This window comes from Halyomorpha halys, unplaced genomic scaffold, assembly GCF_000696795.3.
Source record: "Halyomorpha halys isolate HHAL.00 unplaced genomic scaffold, Hhal_1.1 Scaffold547.1, whole genome shotgun sequence".
Taxonomy (NCBI): domain Eukaryota; kingdom Metazoa; phylum Arthropoda; class Insecta; order Hemiptera; family Pentatomidae; genus Halyomorpha; species Halyomorpha halys.
In genome coordinates, this window is record NW_027111872.1 from 2,410 (window position 1) to 11,268 (window position 8,859).

Sequence of the window (8,859 nt, forward strand, 5' to 3'; positions counted from 1 at the left end):
AGCGCCTGATGGACGAGTTTTTGAGGGGAATAGACGAATCAATATGCCAGATTTATATGGATGATCTCCTAGTGTTCAGTAAGAACGAAGACAAACATGTGCATCATTTACACAGCGTATTCCAGAGAATCAGGCAATTTGTGCTTACATTTTCGGGGGGGGGGAGGGGAGAAATCATCGTCGAGGCAGGAACAAATAAATTTTTTGGGCCACACGATTTCCAGGGAAGGAGTTAAACCAGACGCGGATAAAGTCGCAACAATACAGAAGATGGCAGTGCCTAGGGATGTGAAGGGAGTTCCGAGGCATTACTCCGCTGATTTATTTATTCAACATTTATTCTTATTCTATAAATAATATTATATTCTTTTTGTTATTTTTGAAATTTGATTTATTTTATGAACTCATATCATATAGACATAAAGTCCTTGCTATTTTAAGCCATGAGAATAGAATGCAAAAAGGTTTTGCCTTGTAAATTAATTGTATTTTTTTTTATTAAATAAACAAAATTTCATCAATTGGTTTTATAAATCATATAAAAACAATTTATTCACGCCATTATTTCGGGAATATGTTTAGTTCTAAATAATATATATATATTTCAAATTAACCATTATTTAAGAAAAGCAGTGATGTGCAGAACTGAACTATGTGGTTGTGTTGTCAGCTTCGGAGTGAGGAAGAATTGATAGGATATCTCAGGAAACAATTAATATGTGGAACATAGAAATAAGTTTTGGCATCGATTGATATTGTGTATTATGTCACCTCTGGCTCCACTTTCCCAAAATTCCTAGCAGCACATAAATATTAGTTTATTACGCTTGAACTGCACTTAGAGCATACAATCGTTTAGGAAATTTTGCATCTACCTGAGGCAATAAATATTTTAGAGCTGCAGTTCTGAGGATTCTGCCGACTCGACTGAAGGTCCCCTTAAAAAATTGATTTATTTGTCACCTGACTGTCACGACAGTAAGACAGACTGTCACGACAGTAAGGCAGTGCTACCCCCCTTCCCCTAGTTCAATTTTGTTTTGTATATCTATTCAGCAATGTATAACAATTTTGATCTAATTACTACATGGAAACATTTTTAAGTCGGCGCATTTTATTTTAAGAAATATAAAAGAACGTATCAGTTTGTAACACCTTTAATTACTCGGGTCTATTTTAAAATTATTTCTAGAAGTATAACAAATGATTTAATTTATAATTAATTTGCCAATTAGGCAAAAAAGAATGAAGAATGAAGATCTTGAGAATCTTTCGATAGCGGAGTCAATCTGTTATTTTGTTTCAATAGAATTTTTAAGTCTAGTACGTTTTCTAGATCTGTAAACATGTTATAAGGTTAATTATTTCAAAGGTTAAATGAAGCCATTTTGAAATACATAGAAAGACATTCGGTATTGAAGTTCTGCCTCATTGTTCCAGTGAGGATAAGACCCAGCTGATATTGCAGGCCATTTAACTGTAAATCGATTGCATACAGTGCAGGTATGATAAGGCAATATTATCGAAATGTCGCTGTAACATTCCAGGCAAATTTAAGATTCTTTCGATTTTTGAGCTAGGCTGCTCTCACATTTACTATTTTGTGAATTGTTCCCCCCCCCCCCCTGCTAGTCTTTTCATGCTTCCTGAGAGGAAGATAGGAAGAACTACAGAGTACTACTCTATCCTAATCCTGGATTATCAATTGTTGAAGGGCAATGTTTTATGTCACCAATACTTAACTTATAAGTATACATATATGCATAATGGGCTAAGATCTGCTCCGCACTTGACGAAATCCTGCCTACGTCCATGAAGATGAATCGATCTCGCGGTTTAATGCTTTACGGTTCGAGACTAGAAATAAGTATATGAGGAGTTGTCTTTTGGGATTACAGGGGAAACATCCGCCGCCAGTCAGCTATCGAAAATAGTAATAAATTGGAATTGGAATCGTGGTTTAAATTACCAACCATTAATCTACCCTTATTTAATGGGCAAATTTCTAATTTGTTTTCGTTTAAAGACAACTTTATTTCTTTAATTTATAATAATGTAAATTTGAGTGAAATACAATAATTCCATTACCTTAAGTACGTGTTCAGTCCTATAATCGATGTCGTCCATTATGACAACTTCGAACGGTTATGAACAAGCCAGGGCAGCTCTGGTACAGAAGTATGACAATACACGAATTATTAAGGAAATATTTTTAGTTTCAAACCAATTAAAAAATTTGAGTATCGTTCTTTGGAGAAAATTTTCAAAAATAAGAATGTTCAGGACCGGATTTTTATTGATGACGTATTACCTCTCGTTATTGGATGTTGAATCGTGTGGACGTTTTGAAAATGAATTTTGTTCTGTTGGTGAAATACCAACTTTTGAAGATTTTTCAAATATAATTCAACGTCAATGCATACAATAACAAACTGACACTGATTGTTTTAAAATTAGAAATTAAAATGTTTGACTCACGTCCATACGGAATGGATTGTTCAAATAACTTAATTATATAAATTATAATTAACGTTGAAAGCTTTATTTTTAGATTAAGAATTAATTCCTTAAACTTACTGACCGTCTGTATTATCTGGTACTGAAATATTTATGCTTTATGATTTTATAAAGTATATTGATTTCTATCAATTTATATTTTTTAATATTTTGAATTATATAATTTACATTAATATATTATTATTCTTTCATTATTATATTACCTCATACTAATATTACAGTATTATAAGATCATTACTTACAATGTACATCGGGTCAGCGATTGATTTTTATCCCTTATTGAGAGTTCTTCAATGGACGGAAGGAGCCTAAGTATCTTTGGAAGAGGACTTGCAATGTTCATATAGTGTTTAGTCGTCCCCATCACAAAAATGTATCTCAAATACCTTCAAATATAACAACATCATAAATACTGTATTTAAACATTGAAAGTTTTTTTTAGATTATAAAACTTACCCTAGTCGAAAAATTATATTCTTATATTATAAGTAAGAGCAGCCTCTTTCTCTTACGCCAGATAAAATGTCCTGTAAAAATGCTAATATAATACTGGTTCCAAAAAATGTTAAAAATTTAGCTATTATTTTTTTACATCATATTTAAAAATTATATTAATTCTAAACCCTTACGGCCTCTACCTAAACGGCTTATCCCCGTAGTAATAATTGGGAACTATCAGAACTATATGAGATATAAATCAACCAAAAAAAAACCTAAAAATACGACTGAATTATACATGTTAAAATACTATTCCTAGTTTCATAATAAGATATATAAGCTGATGGAACTGTAGTTGTTAATTTAGAAATTAAAATGTTTAACTCACCTTCATATGGTTCCAGCAGACGCCTCCTATGTACTGCCCATGATTCTGTAAAATTGGAAACATTTGGATTGTTAGTTTACGATAGTTAACACGTAAAGTTTATATGTAGAATCTATGCTTGAAAAATCAGAGCAGAGACTAAACAAGTAAAGATACTGCTTAATTCTGTTAGTAGTATCATGTAAGTAATGTTACTTTAAGAAAGTTTATAATTAATCTAAAACTATAATAATTATTACTTTGTTTCATTGTATGATATATGCTTTTTAAAAAATTATGATCCGCCTATAGGTCAAAAATTTAAAATTAAAATAATATGTTTTGGGCTGCTGATGGATGGCTGTGAAGTCTGGGGAGAGGCATCTTTTACGAAAAGGAAAACATTACAATTTTTTCAAAATGCATTAGAATTGCAGTGGATGCTTCTTAGTTTGTAAGAAACAGCCAATTGCATCGGAAATTACAAATAGAGACAATAAAGGATTACATCAAAGAAAGGTTCATGAAGTTCCACTCCCAGTTACCTACAATCTGGGGAATCCAACAACAACCTGAAGACCTAATCCCGAAATCCTAGACAATCTGTTATAAATTGCATATTTATCAGTTCTGTTATTGTCACTCTAAGATATTATACTATCGTAATTTCTTTTTTTTTTCTCTTTATTATTTTCTTAAATTCACTTTCATTTTTTTTTTCATTAGAAGTCAATTATTTATTGACAAAAAAAAATACTGAAATGTGAATTACTAAAACACTACTAATGTATTAAGTACTGAAAACCTAAAATTAAATGTCATTTATAAAAAGTGCTATTGAAATTTTATTATTTATTAATATAACTAATTTTTGATTTAACAAAAAATAAATACCTTTTATAAATAAATACAAAAATAAATACTCACCTTTCAACCTACGCATCAATACAACCCAGTAAACACTCACCTTCCAAAGATTAAAAATATTGAGGCCCGAAGTACGGATATTTTTAATAATAAATGGAACTATTTAATTAATTTCTTATTTTTTTAATTTTCTGGGTTTTGACTAAAGTGTTGATAATTTTGAGTTTGTTAAGTTTAAGTTAGTTATTAATTATTTTTTCCTTTTTATTTTTTTTTAAATTTTGATGTTGAACATTTTATATATTAAAGTCCTTTTAATATATAAATGTTAATACTTTAATAGGTTTTAGTAATTAATTCAATATCGATATTCTTCCTTCCTTTTTATTTATTTCTATTAATATTTGCAACCGTATTTACATAAAAATACATCAAGTCAATTTGGTGCTGGATTATAATGGTATGGTACAGGCTTGTAGAGAAGCTACCCATTGGTACTATAAATAAATTAAATTAATTTTTTTTAATTTATCCTAGTAATAGTACTTCCTTACTAAGTACTACGAGTTGTAGAAGTACAGATTTTTGTTTTATCATAGGAATCTTTTTTTTTTGTCACAAAAAAGTTATCTGTTTAATAACATAGAAATATTTAATAACGACAAAATTGTAATATTATTAGTTAGTAATTTTATCAATACAGAAGCGTAAATTGAGTTTATTTATTGAGTTAATTTTGTCTTGAAGCCCTTAGCTCCTAACCTTATAATAGTATTATTACACAATAAACATTATTAGTACAATAATTATATTGATAGAGGCCTACCTCACCAATAATCCACTAGGGCTGCCGCTGCGGACTCTGCTTCCCGCCGCACCCTCTCTTCTTCTTCTTCCCTCTTCCTCTTATGCATTTGCTGCATAGCTTCCAGCAGACTGAGGGTCTCCAACAGGACTGCTGGATCCTCCTCAATATCACGCTGGACGGCCTCTTGTAGCAATGACATTTTAAACCTTTCCAAACTAGATCTGCTAGCGGAATGATCAAGCTATTTGTCTTCTTGAATAATTTTAAAAAAAGAAACAATTGATGATGTGAGGAAATATACATTTTATTTCTGGGGTCAATAACAGATAGCTTGTTATGTAACAAGATTAATAATGTCTCCTATTATAATTTAACATAATGATTTTTACGAAATAACTTGGAGTTTATATTTAGTTACTTTGACAAAGTGTTAGCTATTGAATATCAATAATACTAATTTTGTAGTTAGTTAAAAATTTTTAATTTTAGTATTTTTTTCACTCCATATTGTTATTGCCGGTTTGTACTCAATTTTATGTTATCATTATTATTTTCAAAAAATTTATATTACACCCAAAAATAAAATAATGATCCGCTTGTTTGTTGTTCCCTAAATAAATTTTATCAATGACTCAAAGACTCTCCTTGCTAATAATTTAACTTGAGTCAGATTGTTTATAAAATCATTGTCTTTTTTAGGGTTTCGGATATTGGAGGACCAAGGTTTTACTATTTACTACTAAAATTTTTCAAATCCTTCAACCATCCACTTTTAATTGAAAATAAAACTAAAACACGATCAGATGAAGAAAACCCAAAATATTCAGCGAAAACCTCTTCAAAACTTTTAACATCCAACCTGATATTCTTAATCCATCCTATTCCTTACCTATATTTATAATGCTACCCTCGGATCCACCTATCCTTATACTATTAGTCTTGTAGATTTATCTTAATTCAATTACACAGATTTGTACAATAGTAACTTGTACTTTAGTATTTTTTAATTCCTATAATATCGTTGAAAATAAAATAATGATCCGCTTGTTTGTTGTTCCCTAAATAAATTTTATCAATGACTCAAAGATTCTCCTTGCTAATAATTTAACTTGAGTCAGATTGTTTATAAAATCATTGTCTTTTTTAGGGTTTCGGATTTATCCTGCGTTGTTGCCCAGCAAGACCAAGTGGATGGAGTAAGTATATATTTATTTGTAAACATTCATTTATATATATATTTACCAAGACTGAAACGACAAGAAACTGCTCGTAGATTCCGATTGCTACAACACTTACGCTACAAACGCTCTAAACTTTCCATTCACCACAAAAATTTAGTATACGCTACGATAATCAGACCAATTCGGACATATGGAATTGAGCTCTGGGGCTCCACCAAACCATCAAATTCCTCCCGCATCCAATCCTTACAATCCAAAATCCTACGTATGATCCTTGATGCTCTTTATTACGTTACAAATAAACTCATTCACAACGACCTTAACATTCCATTCGTTGCAGGTTTGGCCATAAACAGATATGCGTCTTTTCATTCAAAACTCCTTAAACATCCTACCCCAGTAATTCTTAATCTTTCATCCTTAACAATCTCTGATAATCGTCAGAGGCGTCTGAAAAGAAGATGGCCACGGGACCTTCTATTTTAAATTAATTCTTGAAGTACCACCAAAGGGGGGCTCTTTCTCAAGATTTTCAGGCGTATATGAAACATACAACATATTTACTTATTGTATTTATTATTTGTACAGTTGTAAATCACATTAAATAAATAAATAAAAAAAAATATTTTATTTCATTATTTATTTATTGTAATTTACAACTGTACAAAATAATACAATAGGTAAATGTATTATGTTTCATATACACTTGAAAATCTTGGGAAGGAACCAAGTATCGAGTATCGAGTAATAGGGAAGTATCGAATCTGTTCAACAGGCGTTAAAATAAATAAAAAAAATTATATTTACAGGCAATGCCAAGAATGCCAAGTAAGGCCTTATAGCTATGTGCAAGGAATCACCTTTATTCATATTTTGATAAAGTTTTTCTCTTGATCTATGCTTAATTTTAAGAAATTCTTCGAAAAACTACATGATTTATGATTAATAATTAATAACTATTACAATTAATACATTACTCACTACAGTTATTCTATTGCAGTTTGTTCTCCATTGCTGAAATAACAATTAACTATTTTTTTATAAAATTAATAATTAAATTCACCGCTTAGTGGTCATATTAATGCCATTAATATATTTGTACTAGTCTGTATATTGTTATCGTTCTATCACTACTACTCTTCTGTAAATTACCTTTATTTTGGTTTAATTTTCCTTTAGTCCAATTGTGTATATTCAATTATTTGTTATGTTTCTGGAAAGAATTTAAAACACGCCCGTATAATTAAACGTTTTACAAACAAATATATATATTTTTTTTTATTTGTTATTTTTGCACTAACTGATAATTGTTATCTTGGGATTGGACCACTATTGTTATGCTTTGCTGGATATATAAAAGAATGTTGAACTGATAACAATTTCCATCCGAAATGTTATGCGACCTCTGTTAACTCGCCTTCAGCGGACAAAGTATCTTATCTTAAAATGCCATCCGGCAAGACAAGATTGTATATAATGTATATAATATAGAGGCCAGAACTATCTCATTTTCCTGATAGTATTACTATGACAGACGTCTGTCAGGTTTAAGGCGACCTTTGTTGGCAGTTATCATAAAATACAAAATTAGAGCAGGAGAGATATAAAACACATTGTTCAAGTTTGTAAAATTTATTGCCTCAGTTTGAGTAAAATTTGTCTGAACCGTTTCACTTTGGCACGATCTACAAATATTTCTTACATTTGCTGTAAAAAAGTAATAATATTTATTTATCGCGATTAAAAATTGTGTTCAATGAATTAGTGGACACTATAGTGTGTGTATAGTGGATATAAAATTTGAAAATTAACTTTTGTAGATTATTATGGACCAGCTTTTAACTGAAATATTTTTATGGATTTTCGCTTTAGGTTGTCTAAGAAGTAAATTTCAATAAACTTTCTGAAGTTAAAAATTTCCAATTTGAATGTATTTTATTCTAAATTAACATAATGTCGCAAAACGTTTCGGGTACATGTGAATTTATAATTCACATTTATCATGGGGTGATGAAGTCGAATCTGGAGTTATTTAACAAAATTATATTTGGGGAATATTAGATATCAAAAAATCATTTATTTTAAGTACCATTTTTCGCAAAAGGTAATGCTGTATTAAAATAAAGTTGAGGATACTAAATTGCAATGCATGCTTGTATCAATTTTTTTTTTTATGTATAAATATAAATTTATAGTGAGGGGAATAACCACGGTCTTGAAAAAAGTCGATTTCCAGTTTTCAACTGAAATACATGTTTTGCGGTTCACTACGTCAAAAAAACTAATCTCAGAAAATCGTGAACAACTTGGTTCAAAAACGAAAGTTCTAACGAAACTGAAATTGCATATTGAAAGGTCTGTATTGCCGGTGATATGACAGCGACCAGACGTGCCACTCTATTCAATATATCTTTTATTTATAATCTTTTCTTGAGACTGGTTAATATTGTTTAAATAAATAAGATCTTATCTATTCTAGTCTCAAAACATTTCTTATTCCTAAGTCTGATGTTTCGGCCATACTCAAGGACAATATTAATACAATTTTAAAAAACAACTTTATGCAAGCTATTTTTCCCAGGATATTTCTATTTAATAGAATTTCAATTTTTAATTTAATATGACTAATGGCGAAATAGCCTGCATGAAGTTTTTTTTAAAATGATTTGGTTCTAGAATTG

At 30.0% G+C, this 8,859-nt stretch overlaps 1 long non-coding RNA gene across 1 annotated transcript; it reads right to left on the reverse strand.

Annotated features, from left to right (window-relative positions):
- Positions 1 to 2,759: 2,759 nt before the first annotated feature.
- LOC106684132 (uncharacterized) lies at positions 2,760 to 5,490 on the reverse strand. Its single transcript, XR_001343651.2, has 4 exons — positions 5,016 to 5,490; positions 3,344 to 3,388; positions 2,974 to 3,044; positions 2,760 to 2,903 (listed from the first exon to the last, which is right to left on the reverse strand). It is a non-coding gene; the product is annotated as an uncharacterized lncRNA (long non-coding RNA).
- Between the last annotated feature and the right edge of the window lie 3,369 nt (positions 5,491 to 8,859).